This window comes from Malania oleifera, chromosome 7 (genome assembly GCF_029873635.1).
Source record: "Malania oleifera isolate guangnan ecotype guangnan chromosome 7, ASM2987363v1, whole genome shotgun sequence".
NCBI classification, from domain to species: Eukaryota; Viridiplantae; Streptophyta; class Magnoliopsida; order Santalales; family Ximeniaceae; genus Malania; species Malania oleifera.
The window spans coordinates 82,397,115-82,415,500 of record NC_080423.1 but is presented as its reverse complement, the minus strand read 5'-3'; positions in this window follow the sequence as shown (position 1 = coordinate 82,415,500).

Sequence of the window (18,386 nt, the reverse complement as noted above, 5' to 3'; positions counted from 1 at the left end):
AGAAATAAACATGATCATTGTGTTTATTTTTGCAGATTACAAAATGGATCTTTTATATATTTACTCTTGTATGTTGATGATGTGTTGATAGCTTCAAAGAACAGGGAAGAAATCAACAAACTGGAAAGTCAGTTAAATCAAAAGTTTGAGATGAAAGATCTTGGTGAAGCAAAGAAGATACTTGGCATGGAGATATTCAGAGACAGAATGAGAGGAAGAGTTAGTTTGTCTCAGAAACAGTATTTGAAGAAGGTAATACAAAGTTTTGGCATATCTAAGCAATCAAAACCAATTAGCACTCCGCTTGCTTCTCATTTCAAACGTAGTGCATCTTTATCTCCTAATTTAGATGAGGAACATAAGTATATGTCACAAGTTCCTTATGCAAGTGCAGTTGGTAGTTTGATGTATGCAATGGTTTGTATAAGACTTGATATTTCACAAGCCATCAGTATGGTGAGCAGGTATATGCATGATCCGGGTAAAGGACATTAGCAAGCTGTGAAATGGATTTTACGATACATTATGAGTACTATTGATGTTGTTATAGTATTTGAGAAAAGTAATACTATTAATCAATGTGTTGTTGGATATGTGGATTATGATTTTGCAGGTAATCTAGATAAACGTCAATCAACAACTAGATATGTTTTTACATTTGCTAATGGTCTAGTGAGTTGGAGGTCTACCTTACAGTCTACCATTGCTTTGTCTACAATAGAAGCAGAGTGCATGGCAACTTCAGAGCCTGTTAAGGAAGTTATTGGTTGCACGATTTACTTGAAAATTTTGGAGTTGTTCAAAAGCACATTGCTATGTTATGTGATAGCCAGAGTGCTATTCATTTGACAAAGAACCAAGTGTGCCATGCACAAACGAAGCACATTGATGTTCGATTTCACTTTATATAAGATATAATTGATGAAGGCAAAATACTTCATCAGAAATGTAACACCTCGAACCCAAAACTAGGGTTCGGAGTATAATTTGAATTAAATATCTGATACCACCTCGTGACGCCTCGAACCCACCACTCGGGTGCCACGTGTTCTATTACATGTACTTGGCTCAATATTAGTTACGCAACGGAAATAATATCAACTCTTCAATAATACACCAGACTTTCTACATCTATATAAATCTTAAAAACATAATCCAACATCCAGTATTCATAACATTTACAACTTTGAAAACATAAATATATTACAACTCCAAATATTATAACCAAAGTTATACCCTCTAACTCAAAAACGCTACAACAACCTCGACCTCACTAAGCTAATACCTTGGACTCTACATGTCAAGCCCCGAACTCAAAAATAGGACCCGGAGGTGAATTTGAGTAACCTAACCTGTCTCTGTATCAATATAAATGTACATGATACAATACAATTAGAGGGTTTGACCACGTGGGGTGAATGGATGCCCACATACATACATACATTTATCCATACTCATCCAAAATACACAGTGGAATACAGTCTTTTATACATAAACAGTATCATACCAGAGTCTATACCATACAAGGATACACATCCCTACGAATACCATACATACTACAGGCATCTACAAAATCCATCACGACCACCCGGTTGCAAAAACTTGTACCTATCAAGCACTAGTAGTAGCTAAACGACATCCCTCGCTTCCGGATGCTAAGATGCTAGTTTCGGCTACCTGAAGGACCTGAAAAATATTTATATATATTCGGGGTGAGACACCTCTCAGTAAGGGAGAAAGCAGGTTATATTAGTGTGTGGCATACTAGTGTTATTTTACTTACTTCATAACACTATAAAGATACGATACAGTTGAAACATTTCCATACAGTTTCATACATATACATACAATTCCTGTATTTTCACAAAAACCATTCTAGTACATACGATACCCAAATATACATACATACAAACATACGGTCAGTGTCGTCACACTAGTTCGCAACTACACAAGGTCACCTCGTCTCACAGCGAATACATTGCTACATACGCAACTACGCTGCGACGACCGAGGCCCAATAGTGATTACATTGCTCCATACGCAACTACACAAGGTCACCTAGTCTCACATCGATTACATTGCTACATACGCAACTACAATGCAATGACTCAGGTCCACAGTGATTACATTGCTACATACGCAACTACACAAGGTCACTTGGTCTCATAAAAATTGCATTACTGCACACACAACTACGAAGCGACGACCTAGGCCCACAGCGATTACATTACCACATACGTAACTACATAAGGTTACCTAGTCTCACCACGATTACATTGCCACATGCACAACTACGCTGTGACGACTCAGGCCCATAGTGATTACATTGTTACATACGGTGTAGAACACACCCTTCAGTAACCAGCCAGAACATACTGGTGATATTTCTCACCCTGGATATAGAGCCGGCCACTCTCGCCCACGGTAGTTAACCGATACATGGCTGTTTTACAAATCCCTGGAATCATTTTGGAATTCACGTCCCTATACATTTCAGCATACGGTAATTAGCCGCCACATAACTGTTTTACAAATACCTAGAACAAATACATACATCCATACATACCACACTTATTTGGTTTACGACAAATCATATCATTTACAATTTCAAGTATACAGTTTATGAAAATATGGATTACGATCACCTCAATAATACAGTTTTAGCACAACCAACAAATTTCCAAACAAAGTAGAGATGATACCCGAAATTTCTAAATTTTCCCGAAAACTTTAAACCGAAAATCCTGCATTTTTACCTGATAGATTTTTCCAAATAAGTAGCCAAAACATACATATGATCCTAGCTTATAAGCTTACTGATCTTGATTTCGAAAATGGACTGATATAAACTGAATCCCTTTACCTTAACCCAAAATCCAACTACGAACTCTACGGTCCTCAAAACTACGAACCGAGACTCCAAAACCTATAAACCACAGTATAGTACAGGCTTACAATCCGTACTACTACATATATACCGAATCAGAAATGAAAACCGAGCCTTACCTCGATTTTTTCCCGAAACCTGAAATCCTCCGAAACGAGATTCCGATCTGCTAGAAACATAGGGAATCCTTCACTGATCCTCGCAGTATCGTTGGATTTACGAACCAGGCAACGATTGGAAAACAGAACTAGAGAGAGAGAGTGTTGAGAGAGTTTTAGAGAGAGAAAGAGAGTGTGTTTGGGAAGCTTAGCCGCAAAGCAACCCCAAAATATCCTTATAAAGACCTTTGACCCGAGGGGATTCATCGACGAATTGGTGTCTTTGTCGACGAAGTCTTTAGGGATTTCGTCGATGAAGACAGAAATTTCATCGACAAATCCTGATATTTCCAACTTCCGCCTCTCGGCTTTTCCTCGTCGACGAACCTCTGAATTTCTTTGACGAAAAGCCTTCTACCTTCGTCGACAAAACTTGCAGAATTCCATTTTTACCCCTCTTTTACTTAATAAAGCCACACCTCACGGTTCGGGTTCTTACAATCTCCCCTCTTTACAAAAATTTCATCCTCGAAATTTGCAATCTCTCATTACAAACACATTCATACTATTACATACATACTCACTCTGAAGTGAAACCAAACTGTCACGATACATACATACTTACTCTAGAGAATACGACGGCCATTTATATGCAGTCCCATTACGATACATACATACATACTCTAGAGAATACGGCAGCCATTTATACGCAGTCCCGTTACGATACATACATTTCCTCACTTATGGCGGAGGAATACCATGATTACATATATACATGACCTCGGGAGCTTACAATACAATAGGACTCTCCCAAAGACTAACCACCAAATACAATACGATAACAGAGGATCACATACATACATACATACTCATACCACCCCGTTATCCAAATACTACTCAAAACAACTACGGATACTTCCGGAGTATTTCCGTTTCTAGTTCCCAAGAAGCTTCCTCAACCTCGTGGTTTTGCCACAATACCTTTACCAATGGCATCTCTTTGGTACGAAGCTTCTGAACTTTACAGTCTAGAACTTGGACAGGTATCTCCTCATACGCTAAAGTATCCCCAATTTCCAACTCATCATAATTAATAACATGTGAAGGATCCAACACGTACCTCCTTAACATGGATACGTGAAACATATCGTGGACCCTCGAAAGTGCTGGAGGTAATGCAATCTTGTAGGCTACCGAACCCACTCGCTCAAGTATCTCGAATGGTCTGATATAACTCGGGCTCAACTTGCCCTTCCTTCCGAATCTCATCACTCCCTTCATTGGAGCGATTGTAAGGAATACAACTACCACCGAAGTCTAATACACAAGCCCGTAACATATCCTCCAAGATCTGTATCATCCTCTCCAACTGTCCATCAGTCTGGGGGTGGAACACTGTACTGAAAGTAAGCTTCGTCCCCAATTCTTCCTGCAAACTCTTCCAAAATCGAGAAGTAAACTTTGGATCTCGATTTGAAACAATGGACACCGGAACTCCGTGCATTCTCACTATCTCATGCACATATAGGTATCCCAGTCTACTCAAAGGGTTGCTAACTTTCATAGGTACAAAGTGAGAAGATTTTGTCAACTTGTCCACAATTACCCAAATAGCATTCTACCCATGAAGTGCTGATGGCAATATAGTAACGAAGTCCATGGAAATATGCTCCCATTTCCATACCAGAATAGGCAAAGATTGCAACGACCCTGCTGGCCTTTGATGTTCAGCTTTCACCCGCTGACACGTCAAACACTGCTCCACAAATTGGGCAATATCCCTCTTCATACCACTCCACCAGAAGGACTCGTGCAAATCCCGATACATCTTCGTACTACCTAGATGTACCGTATATAGAGAACGATGGGCTTCCTCCAGAATCGTCCTTCTGATCTCATCGTCATTTGGAACATACAGTCTGGTCCCAAACCTCAACACACCTTTGTCAGAGATGTTAAAATCCGTAGCCAAACCCTGCTGCACTTTCTCCACAATCTTCGCTAACTCTGCATCATTAGCCTGCACGACTTTAATACGCTCAAACAAGGTTGGTTAGATTACCAAGCTAGCAATGAAAGCCTGATGATCACCAGACACCAACTCTACGCCAAGGCTTTCCAGATCTCGCCTGACATGATACTGAGCTACAACTGCAGTTACTTCTGCATGCTCTGACTTCCGACTCAACGCATCTGCTACCACATTAGCCTTCCCCGGGTGATAACTGATCGTGCAATCGTAATCCTTAATTAACTCTAGCCACCGCCTCTGCCTCATATTCAGCTCCTTCTGTGTGAAAAAGTACTTGAGACTTTTGTGATAAGTGAAAATCTCACACTGAAAATCATACAGGTAGTGTCACCAGATCTTCAAGGCATATACAACAGTAGTTAACTCTAGGTCATGCATAGGGTAATTCTTCTCATACTTCTTAAGTTGTCAAGAAGCATAAGCTACCACCTTATCCTGTTGCATAAGCACACACCCCAAACCCTTCAGGGACGTGTCGTTATAAATCACAAAACTCCTATCCCTCGAAGGAATGGTTAATATTGGAGCGGTAACCAGTCGGTGCTTCAACTCGAGAAAGCACTGCTCGCAATCACTAGTCCAGTCAAACTTCACCCCCTTCTTAGTCAATCGTGTCAGAGGCCTGAACAATTTAGAGAAACCCTCCACGAACCGATGATAGTAACCCGCTAGTCCAAGAAAACTTCGAACCTCCTGCACACTTTTCGGTCTATCCCAGTTGACTACAGCTTCGATCTTGCTAGGATCAACTGAGACATTGCCCTTAGACACCACATGGCCTAATAACGCGACCTGATTCAACCAGAACTCACACTTCTTCAGTTTAGCATAGAGCTTTTTCTCCCAAAAAATTTGTAGTACCAACCTCAAATGGTACTCATGCTCTTTCGAACTCTTCGAATATACCAGAATATCATCGATGAACACCACTACGAATTGTTCCAAGTACTCATGAAATACCCTATTTATCAGATCCATAAACACTGCCGGTGCATTGGTTAACCCAAACGACATAACCAAGAATTCATATTGGCCGTATTTGGTTCGAAAAGCAGTCTTCGCTATATCCTCAGACCTAACTTTTACCTGATGATACCCCGACCGTAAGTCGATCTTCGAAAAGACCTGTGTTCCCTCCAACTGGTAAAAAAGATCATCTATACGAGGCAAAGGGTAACGGTTCTTTACCGTCACTTTGTTGATCTCATGGTAGTCAATGCATATACGCATCGACCCGTCCTTCTTCTTCACAAATAATACTGTAGCTCCCCAGGGTGAAACACTAGGTCGAATGAATCCCCTGTCCAGTAATTCCTACAATTGCCTTTTCAACTCCCGAAGTTCTGCTGGAACCATCCGGTATAGAGCTTTAGAGATCGGTGCCTTACCAGGCAGCAACTCTATCGTAAACTCCACCTCACGATCCGAAGGTAAACCGGGTAAATCCTCTGGAAACACATCCGGGAACTTGCTGACCACTCGAATGTCCTCGAGTCTCCACTTATCCCACGGCAGTTCTTTCATACAAGCTAGGTACCTCTGACATCCGTCCAAGAGTAGCCTCCTCGCCTGTAGTGCCGACAGAATCTGTGGCGTCAAACGTACACACGATCCCAAAAACTCATACTCCTGCTCCCTATGAGGTCTGAACACCACTACCTTCTTACAACAATCAATCACTGCATAGCTGGAGAACAACTAATCCATCCCTAGTATGACGTCAAAACCCGACATGTCGTATACTACAAGATTCGCCGGTAGCAGTCTCTCTTGAATCACAACTGGGCAGTTTCCTAACATCTTACTATAGATCTTTACACTCCCAGTCGGCATAGTCACAGACAACATTTCATCCAAAAGTTGGGTTTCAACCCTACACAGCTTCACAAAACTAACAGATATGAACGAATGGGTTGCCCCCAAATCAAATAAAACAATAGCTCTATTTGAAAGCAATAACATGGTACCTGTCACCACGTTCCCAGCGTGTTCCGCATCTGCTGGAGTAACTGAATATATTCTCGCCGGAGTCGTGGTTGCCTGGTGGTTCCCTCGAGGCATCTGATTACTCCCACGGTTCTGGCTCTGTGTAGGCATAATCCTCCTCGGTTCTTGAAAGCTATTAGCCATGTGGCCTGACTTGCCACAGTTGTAGCAAACACCCCAGAATGGTTGACATTCGCCATCGTGTCATTTACGACACTTGGCACATGGTACGGAGGATGGATCCCCCTGAAAACTCGGCCTCTCGATGTTCTGTCGATAACCAGAGTTGTAATTCTTCTTCTTTTTCCACTGACTCTGCCTATGCCCACTCTAAGGACCAGAAGATATTGACCTCTTCCCCTGAACCTGCACTACCTCATCTCCCCGAAGGTCGGTCTCAACTATGGTGGCTTTATCCACCAGGACAAAGAACTCACGGATCTGCAGCATCCCCACAAGATGGAGGATGTCTTTCCTCAGACCCCTCTTGAACCTCAAAGCCTTCTCGTGCTCATTCAGAACCAAGTACGGTGTGAATCGAGACAACTCGATAAATTTGGCAGCATACTTCTGCACCGTCAAAGTACCCTGTATCAGGCCTGAAAACTCATCGGGCTTCGCATCTCGAGTGGATACCGAAAAGTATCTCTCAAAAAATACCTCTTTGAAGAGGCCCCACGTCATATCAGATGGACCAGCTCTCTGCCCCTTAAGCAGGCTCATTGCCGTCCACCATCGCCCTGCCTCCCCAATCAACTGGAAGGTAGCGTACAAGACCTTCTGCTTCTCAGTGCAGTGGAGGACTCCCAGAATCCTCTCGGTCTTCTCAATCCAGTCCTCTGCCACTATCGGATCGGGTCCTCCCGTAAATGTTGGAGGCTGTATGCGTGTGAACCTCTCAATGGTACACCCTGTATTAGTAGAAGAGCTCTCGCGTCTCCTAAAACTCCGCCCAATCTCTCGGATTTCCTGTCTCGCCAAACCACGAGACACTGAAGGAGACTCATCGCTTGCCATCTCCTCGGAGCCACTCTCCAAGTTATTATCCTTGGGCTCCATTCTGAAAACAGAATAGGAATCGGTTAGAATTTCTATATCGTACGCAGTTAACACAATCATAGACCTAATCATGTCAATTATTACACTCATAGGTCTAAGCCTGTCTCGTCACACCGACATGAATCCATCAATGGTCTGCCCTGCCTTTACTAGATTCGTCATTCCAGGAAAAACACGGAATACCACCGACACATTCTGATCTAGCAACAGCACAACCCTTGACCAACACAACCCATTTCCTATATCCTATACTTTGGTATGTACACATCAATACTCCTAACCAAGTCTACAAGACCTAACAACCTGGTTAGCTTTGATACCAAGTTGTCACGCCCCGAACCCAAAAATGGGACCCGGAGGTGAATTTGAGTAACCTAACCTGTCTTTGTATCAATATAAACGTACATGATATAATATAATTAGAGGGTTCGACCCCGTGGGGTGAACGAATGCCCACATACATACATACATCCATCCATACTCATCCAAAATACGCATCGAAATACAATCTTTTATACATAAACAGTATCATACCAGAGTCTATACCATACAAGGATACACATCCCTACGAATACCATACATACTACGGGCGTCTACAAAATCCATCATGACCACCCAGTTACAAAAACTCATACCTATCAGGCATTAGTAGTAGCTAAACAACACCCCTCGCTTCCAAACACTAGGATGCTAGTTTCGGCTACCCGAAGGACCTGAAAAACATTTGTATATATTTGGGGTGAGACACCTCTCAGTAAGAGAGAAAGCAGGTTATACCAGTGTGTGACATACCAGTATTATTTTACATACTTCATAACACTATAAAGATACGATACAGTTGAAACATTTCCATACAGTTTCATACATATACATACAGTTCCAGTATTTTCACAAAAACCATTCTAGTACATACGATACCCAAAATATACATACATACATACATACGGTCAGTGTCGTCACACTAGTTTGCAGCTACACAAGGTCACCTCGTCTCACAGCGAATACATTGCTACATACGCAACTATGCTGCGACGACTGAGGCCCAATAGTGATTACATTGCTCCATACGCAACTATACAAGGTCACCTAGTCTCACATCAATTACATTGCTACATACGCAACTACAATGCGACGACTTAGGCCCACAGTGATTACATTGCTACATACGCCACTACTCAAGGTCACCTGGTCTCACAATGATTACATTACTACACACGCAACTACGAAGTGATGACCTAGGTCCGTAGTGATTAAATTGCCACATACGCACTACATAAGGTCACCTAGTCTCACCACGATTACATTGCCACATGCACAACTACGCTGCGACGACTCAGGCTCACAGTGATTACATTGCTACATACGGTGTAGAACACACCCTTCGATGACCAGCCGATACATACTGGTGATATTTCACACCCCGGATATAGAGCCGGCCACTCTCGCCCATGGTAGTTAACCGATACATGGCTGTTTTACAAATCCCTGGAATCATTTTGGAATTCACGTCCCTATACATTTCAGCGTACGATAATTAGCCACCATATAGCCGTTTTACAAATACCTGGAACAAATACATACATCTATACATACCACACTTATTTGGTTTAAGGCAAATCATGTCATTTACAATTTCAAGTATACAGTTTATGCAAATATGGATTACGGTCACCTCAATAATACAGTTTTAGCACAACCAACAGATTTCCAAACAAAGTAGAGATGATACCCGAAATCCCCAATTTTTCCCGAAAACTGTAACCCGAAAATCCTGCATTTTTACCCTATAGATTTTCCTAAATAAGTAGCCAAAACATACATACAATCGTAGCCTATAAGCTTACCGATCCTGATTTCGAAAATGGACTGATATAAACTGAATCCCCTTACCTTAACTCGAAATCCAACTACGAACTCTACGGTCCTCAAAACTACGAACCGAGACTCCAAAACCTACAAACCACAATACAGTATAGACTTACAATCCGTACTAATACACATATACCGAATTAGAAATGAAAACCGAGCCTTACCTCAATTTTAACTCGAAACCCAAAATCTTTCGAAACGAGATTCCGATCCGCTAGAAATGTAAAGAATCCTTCACTGATCCTCGCAGTATCGTTGGATTTACGAACCGGGAAACGATCGGCAAACAAAACTAAAGAGAGAGAGTGTAGAGAGAGTTCTAGAGAGAGAGAGAGAGAGAGTATTTGGGAAGCTTAGCCCCAAAGCAACCCAAAAATATCCTTATAAAGACCTTTGACCCAAGGGGATTCATCGATGAATTGGTGTCTTCGTCGATGAAGTCTTCAGGGATTTCGTCGACGAAGATAGAAATTTCGTCAATGAAGCTTGATATTTCCAACTTCCGCGTCTCGGCTTTTCTTCGTTGACAAACCTCTGAATTTCGTTGATGAAAAGCCTTCTACCTTCGTCGACGAATCTTGCAGAATTCCATTTTTACTCCTCTTTTACTTAATAAAGCCACACCTCACGATTCAGGTTCTTACACTGCAATACTCTTCAAATGGCCCAATGTATTCACCATTGTTGTCTGAACGAATACATTTAAGCTTTCTTCCACATTGTCTTTCAAAATTGGCCTGAAACTTCTTGAGCATATCTGACACATGGCCTTTACTTTTCAAAGGATAAGCCCATACTTTTCTAGAGTGGTCATCAATGAATGTAAAAAATTACAATGATCCACCAATACTTTTATCATTCATAAAACACACATCTGTATGAATCAAATCTAGAATATGTTTTCTCCTAAATGGGGGATTCTTTTGAAATGCAACTCTATATTGTTTACCAGCTAAACAATGAGTACAATTCTTTAAAGAATTACCTGAGAAATTCGGAAGGAACTTTTTCCCTGCAAGAACCTGGAGTCCCTTCTCGTTCATGTGTTCAAGTATGCTGTGCCATAACTCAGTGGCCAGTGACTTCATGTTCTGTAGCATTCACGTCTCCTGCCCAGAGTTGCTTAGCTTAAGTGTAGCATAAGCTAGCATCCTTATTTCCTTTGACCACCAACAGATTCCCTTTCTTGAGCTTCCAGACTCCATTACCAAAATAGCTTTCATAACCCATGTCATCAAGTTGACCTATGGAGATCAGGTTAAGGCGTATGTCTGGTACATGTTGAACATCCTTCAGTTGTGGCTTGCAGCCAACATTTGTTTCTATAAACACATCTCCTTTACTAACAACTTTGCATTTGACTTCATTTCCCATCTTAATAAAGCCATAATCACCACATTTGTAAGATGAGAAGTATCTTCGTGTTGTTACATGGAATGATGCTGCAGAGTCAATCGTTCATGTTATGTCTTGGCAAGTGAGGTTAATGCGTCATTCCTCACACATCACGTAAGTTTCACCTTCATCAAAAGTCACAACTACACTACTTTTGTCCTCCTCTTTCTTGTCTTTGTTGGTTTGTTTTGTCCTTCCATTTCCAATAGTCCTTTTTTATATGTCCAAACTTATTACAATAATAACAGGTGAAGTTACCCCTTGATTTTGATCTGCTTTTGGACTTGCTTCTGGAACTTCCTATGTTCTTCTTGTCTCCTTAGGAATATCTACGTCTAGCCCTCTTAGTAACCATCGCTTGTCCTTAAGAGTGAGTGGGCAAGCTTTGCTTAGCTCTTTTCTTGGCTTCTCTAGTGATGCTATCCTTCATCATACTCAAGGTTACCTTTCCGTTTGGTGCTGAATTACTGTGAGCTACTACTAGTGTCTCCCTGCTATTTGGTAATGAAATTAGTAAAATCAATGCTTGAATTTCATCTGCAATAGTTAGTTCATGCTTGTTAGATTATCAAGAATTTCATTAAATTTATCCAAGTGATCTAAAACATTTTTTCCATCATATAATTTTAAATTCACAAGCCTTCTTATCATGAAGGCTTTGTTTTGGGCATTCTTTGGCTCATACATCTCTCCCAGATGTTGCCAAAGTTTGTAGGCATCTATTTCTTTGGCTGTATCGCGGATTGCCCTCAACTCAACCCACTATTTTATAGTACTAACAACTTTTCTATTGATCTAGCTTCTTCTAATCGGACTCATTTTTTTTCACTTGACATGATCCCTTTGCATGCAATGGGATCAAACATACCTTTACAATACAATAAATCTTCCATCATTGTCTTCTAGATGGAATAATTTGTCTCTATAAGTCTGATCATGGAATTGCTACCAAGATCGACTTGTACTTTCCTCCATTTAATATGCTCTGATACTGTACGTGGAAAACTACAGTAAACAATGTTGCTATAGTAAAATATCAAAAATTAAGAACAGATCTAGCCATGAAGGTGGTATCAATACTCATCAATAAAACCTACCATCAAGGGAGTATTAATACACAGAAATAAAACTTGCAGTCAAGGCGGTATCAATATACAAAAATAAAATTTGCCAACAAGGCGGTAAACTAGTAGCTCTGATACCAATTGTTGGGATATGAATCTCGCCCAAGATCAAATAACACACACACACACACACACACACACACACACACACAAATAACACACAAAATTTACGTGATTCGGCCAATTTAGCCTATGTCAACGGGAGAGGAGTAACTTCACTATATATATGAGTATACAGTGAAGGAAGAGGATGATTACAATACACTCAACTTACTCACCTTAATACACACTCATAGTGCACTCACAATTATTGTATCTTCACTCTCACTCTTTATATTCACAATAGAGAAGTACTCCTTTTATAGGAGAGGAGGAGGAGATCACCGTAGCCCAATTCTCCTCCAAAAGTATCACCATCAATTTTCCTTCTTTTTTGAATATAGTAGGTGGAAATGGTTGCACCAAACTGTAGGCAAGTATGACCACCGAATGGCGAAAAATTCTGACCTTTGCCTCCTTTATTATATGAGGCAGGCCGAATAGGATGCTGGGCTTCATGATGCTTCATGATAAAACCGTCGATGTAACTGTCAATGGTTACAATGAATATATCGACGGTTACTTTGTCTGAAACCGTCTCAACAACCGTCAACGCTTATCTTGGTTTTTATCATCGACTTTATTTCTGTCTGAAACCGTTGCAACAACCGTCAACACTTATCTTGGTTTTTATCATCGACTTTATTTCTATTTGAAATCATTGACGGTTTGCCCTGTAACTGTTGACGATTTCCAATTTGTTAAGTTAGTTATTCGTTTTCAGTGTTTGTTAGTAGTTAACTAGTTTGCCAATTTTCATTTTATGTGTATATATACATGATCTATTGATGTACATATGCGTATGCAAGAAATAATTCAAGCTGGAGATTCATTTTTTCTCTCCAAGATTTTGGTTTTCCTTGTTTGTTTCTTGCAATATATTTTCTCCTTCATTCTGACATGGTATCAAAGCAAGGTTTTCATTTTTTGATTGAAAATTTTTCCAATCCATATTTTCTTCATCATGGAGAAAACCCTGTTCAATCTTGATTTCTCAGCCTTTAAATTGGTGAGAACTACTATACGTGGAGTAGATCAATGTTGACAGCTCTCAATGCCAAGAATAAGATGAGTTTTAATTAACTTTGAGCATTAGAGAGATTTCTTAGATGCATTATGGTCTTTTAAGCCACTCTTCCTTAGTAGTGTTGTCTAGACAACAATGGGTCTCTACAATAAGTAATTTTCTAGAATAATAACTACAAAAAAGTGTTTTAGTTTTACAACATTTGTATAGAAAAATTTTTAAAAATATATTTCTTTCGTTTTCTAAATTTCAAGTATAAACATCAAAATTAGAAAACAATGTAAACAACTTATCTCATTTTTCAAAGAATTAAAAATTTTAATTTTTTTTTTTACATTTAAACAAGTTCTTACATTGTTTTGCTATCAAGCCATGCATATTAAAGTTTTTTTTTTAAAAAATACGCACACACAAATAGAATTTTGCACAATTTGAACTTGGTGCTTTCAAATCCGTCAAAGGGCATCAACCACAAACAGACAATAAACTATAAATACCCAAGAAAAGTTCACCAAGTCCTACAAACATAATTCATAAAAATCAAAGTAATGTGGTAAAAAATTCATCGTTCAGAGCATTTAATTTGTTCATTTCATGAGGTCTTGTCTGATAGAATTAGAGAGATCAATTGAATCTTAGGTATGTGGGTCATATGCAGTGCACTCAAGTTTCCATTGTACCACTCATCCAAATAATGACTGAAGACAAATTTTAACAATTCGAGGTTGTCCATTTTCTTGTTCTCAACTGCAACAAGCATCCAAAATGCAGGACTGTCCGGAAAAAAAAGAAGAAATGCAGATTTCATTTCTAACCCTCATCACGATCATGATTGAGTTCTGTAATTTTTTCCAATTTTAGAAAAGGAAAAAAGAAAATTACCATCTTACTCAAAAATCAATCCTAATGCTACATTTGGAAATATAAATTCCGAATCTTAAATTTAATACAAATTTGCACTACATCAAATTCAAATTCACACAAATTTAAATTCAAGATCTCCTGCAAACATAAGGTAATTAGAAGCATCTGGAAAGAGTCAAATATGGGTGAACCATATTTTTAGGTTGTTCCAATTCATACCCAATATGTTTTCAAGATACTACTAGCTAGCTTAAAAAAATCACATATTATGATCCACCATGTAACGTTTACAATATATCACACTATGCATCATGTTAAAATGAAAAAAAGTGTTTGTATTCTTCTTACTAACCTTTTTTTTCTTGTGGGAGCAAATTAATTAGACATAAAAATTCCTACAACCTAGAAATTTGATAAAATTTGACATTTGTTAGACAACCTAATCTGATTTCTTCTCTTTATAGTTTTCCGATTTTTTAATATGTTGATGGAATGCTCTATGGGTATGAATGTTTATGGCAGTAGAACTTGTTCCAAAGAGAAATGAGCACTTCCGTCCAACTGATGCATGGAAGTCGTGTCCGCATTCTGATCAGCGAAACCTAGGGGGAGAACGCTGATCCGTAGGTTTGGTGCCGTACTAGGGGGTCTGAAGGACTTGTTGGTGGCTGAAGTTCCTATGTAATTAAAAAAAAAAAAAAAAAAGTGAGTCTTGCTTTGTATGTGTGTGCATGCAGCATGCCAACATTTTTTTTTTTGGTTCATTGGAGATTTATGCCGAGTTTGGATTACATAACGAGAAGTAGCTGTTCATCTCTCATTCTATCTTCCTTTCAACTTTTCTAATGATTAGAACTCCAAACTTGAGGCAAATTCTAAATTTTAATCAATTTCCTTTAGGGTTCATTTAGATCAAATATTTTGCTTAGAAAGAAAAAATATAAAAGATAATAAAGAGAAAATTTATTTTTCATTATATATATATATTTTAAAAAATTATTTGAATTCGAAACGGAGACTTAAGAATGCAATATCATAGAATATCAGTGACTTGCAAATTTTGCATTTACCCTTCGCACATAAATTAAATTATCCCCCTATTTTAAGCACTGATCGACAATAATAAAAAGTTGATAAGTCACCATGGTTAGGTGGCTGGGGCTAGCGAGACGATGGACGGTCCTTGTGTTTCACAAGCTTATTGATAATGGGGTGAGTGCCGAGTGGGTTCCTTTGGATTCGCACTGGACAAAAAATTGATGCTTTTTGAGTAGCATAAACAGACAAAGACTGTACATGCATGGATCCAAATCCGCACGCATATATTTAATGGCCTCCATGCTGGAAAACAATGGGAAGCTACCCATTTAACAGAGCAACTGTATCTGCCACAGCCAATTTGTGGGGTTTCTTGGAGGGCAGCAAGCTCATTATCCCCTTAAATTTGTTTGGCATGAGCTAGCAACCTATAGGCATGGTTTGAATTCAGTGTAGGGTAGATGATCGAGATGATATTCTCTTATTAATCAGTTTGTAATACGATAGTCATGGTTGGCAACCCGAACATAAAAATTTAAAATTATTATGTGAAACAGCTTAACCTTCAATAGTGGGTAGCTCATCAGTACATGCAATGCATGCTTCCATATTATTTTTAGTGGGTTGGTAGTCTTTTGAGAAGCTTTGAGAAAGACTGTACACTAAAAAATCATTAAACCTTCTTAATTACATATTGTAAGATTTTTTATGATTATATTTCTTAAAATATTAAGAAGAAAAGACATTGACCTACCTCTTTTGAAATTTTCAGACACTTACATTCTGATTGGTGATTTTATGTACGTCAAGTAGCCAAATAGAAATCTGCAAAACTGATAATTTTATTTGTTTATTTACAGCTCACGATGCAATGAGAAGTAGTAGAAACTGTATATACTTTTACCATTGGGGCTTATAATTGAGGATGCTTCTTTTTCTATTTTTCTGAATTTGGGAAAAAAATAGAAAAAAAAAAAAGTAGAAATAAGAGAATGCTCCCCCTAAACCTACATGTGGTTGTTTTGTAGTGTAACAATGATCCTTACAGTAAATTTCTGTTTACATTATTCCATCAATGGCAATGCATATCTACTGCAGTTCAAGTTAGCTGATCACGCCATGCCAAGGACACTCTCTCATCAAGCTTAGATCAATTCTAGAAATATACACCAACAATACACCAGCACAGAAACAGAAGCATTCCAGCATCCTGAATGCCAACTTCAATTTATTTTGGTTATTTATTGGAGAGAGAGATCAGAGAGAGGGAGAGAGAGAGAGAGATGGGTAAAATGATGTCATATTTATAAAGGGCAATCTCATCATCATAATATCATTTCTCATGGTTTTGACCAACCCTCGCTCAAAATGCGAGTCGGTTGAATTTTCGAAACATAAATAAAGGTTTGTATCTTTTTGATAAACATTTAGTAAAGTTACTGTTTTTTACTAGACACCAATCACCCTAATAAATTTTTATAAAGTACTTTACAGTTTGACAGTTTTGTATTTGGCTTTTCTCATGTTAACAAAGAATAAAGTAGATCGATTGAATAAGACACGATCTTGTAGTTGTCATTGATAATAGAAAGAATATAAATAAAATCATTAATTTGAAGGACAGTTCACATAAGATAGTTTTAAATTTTTCCTGTCGCTTTGATATTGGACATGAATAAAATAAGACAATAGTATAATTCAACAATCGAAAGTTGACATGTGAATTATTGGAGGCGTAATCGCTTTTATGTTAAATGCAAGTAGGTCATACTCACATAACACAAATACATACATACAAGTTCACATGTGTGGAACATTTTTAATTAAGAACAATCACTAGTGGTTCTAATTATATCTTAAAAGCTTGGGATTTTTAAAACTTCCTTTTAAGTTGGAATGGCATGTTTCTATTTAATTTGGATTGAGAAAACTATATGAAATAATATTTAACAATCATAGAGTCTCACTCATCTCATGTCATCCAAAGGGTGGACCAAATAGAATAATATATAAAATGAAAGCTCATAATTGTTGGTTGCAAGTATAGTGCTCTTGTTGTTTAAGGGCACGTTTGCTTTGATAGCTGGATCGAGTGAGGACAGAATAAGCATTTTTAATCTATGTTTGATGCAACAACATGTATAGGTGTGAGAAAGGATTGATCAAGAGAAATGGTCTTCTTCTAAAATAAGACCAGCCAATTCCCTTCACTCTCTTGCCGGCATAGGCTAGTAGTGATTAAACAAAATTACTAACTAGAAAGAAAAACTAAGAAAATGACCATACAGCACTTTATTTATTTGTAATATTCTTTTCAGTAAGTGTTATTTGTTTGGTAACATGAATTTGGGTTGTCTATTTGAACTTAGAGATCATAAATGCAAAGGCATTGTTTGGGTTCAATTTTTAGATTTGTGAATTTGAATTTCAATCCCTGCAAACGAATCCTTAATAAAACTCCTCTAGACAATCGATCCTCTCCCCCCACCCAGCCCAATTAATCAATCAACCCTCCGCCCAAAGTTACCTTCGCATGCCTTCATGCTTGAAGTTTTTCCATTCAATTATTGCCTTCATCTCTCAAACTCACTCTTCTCGCAGGTATTGTGTCCAAAGCTTAGGCCTTTTGTGTGCAATCATAATAAATATAGTGGGTTTTGCGTAATGAAGATACAGAATATTTAAAAAGTAATAGTTGTCGAGATGAGAATGATTGGATGGATGAGTGGTATAACACTAAAAAATAAATTAAGGAGCAAACATATTCACGGTAAGTTAGGTGTAACTCTTATAAAAGATAAGATAAGGGAAGGATGACTCAAATGGTATGAACACTTGTAATGTAAGCCACACAGTATGTCAGTGAGGAAGAGTTAGTCAGTTCCCGTGGGAGGCAATAAAATGTTTA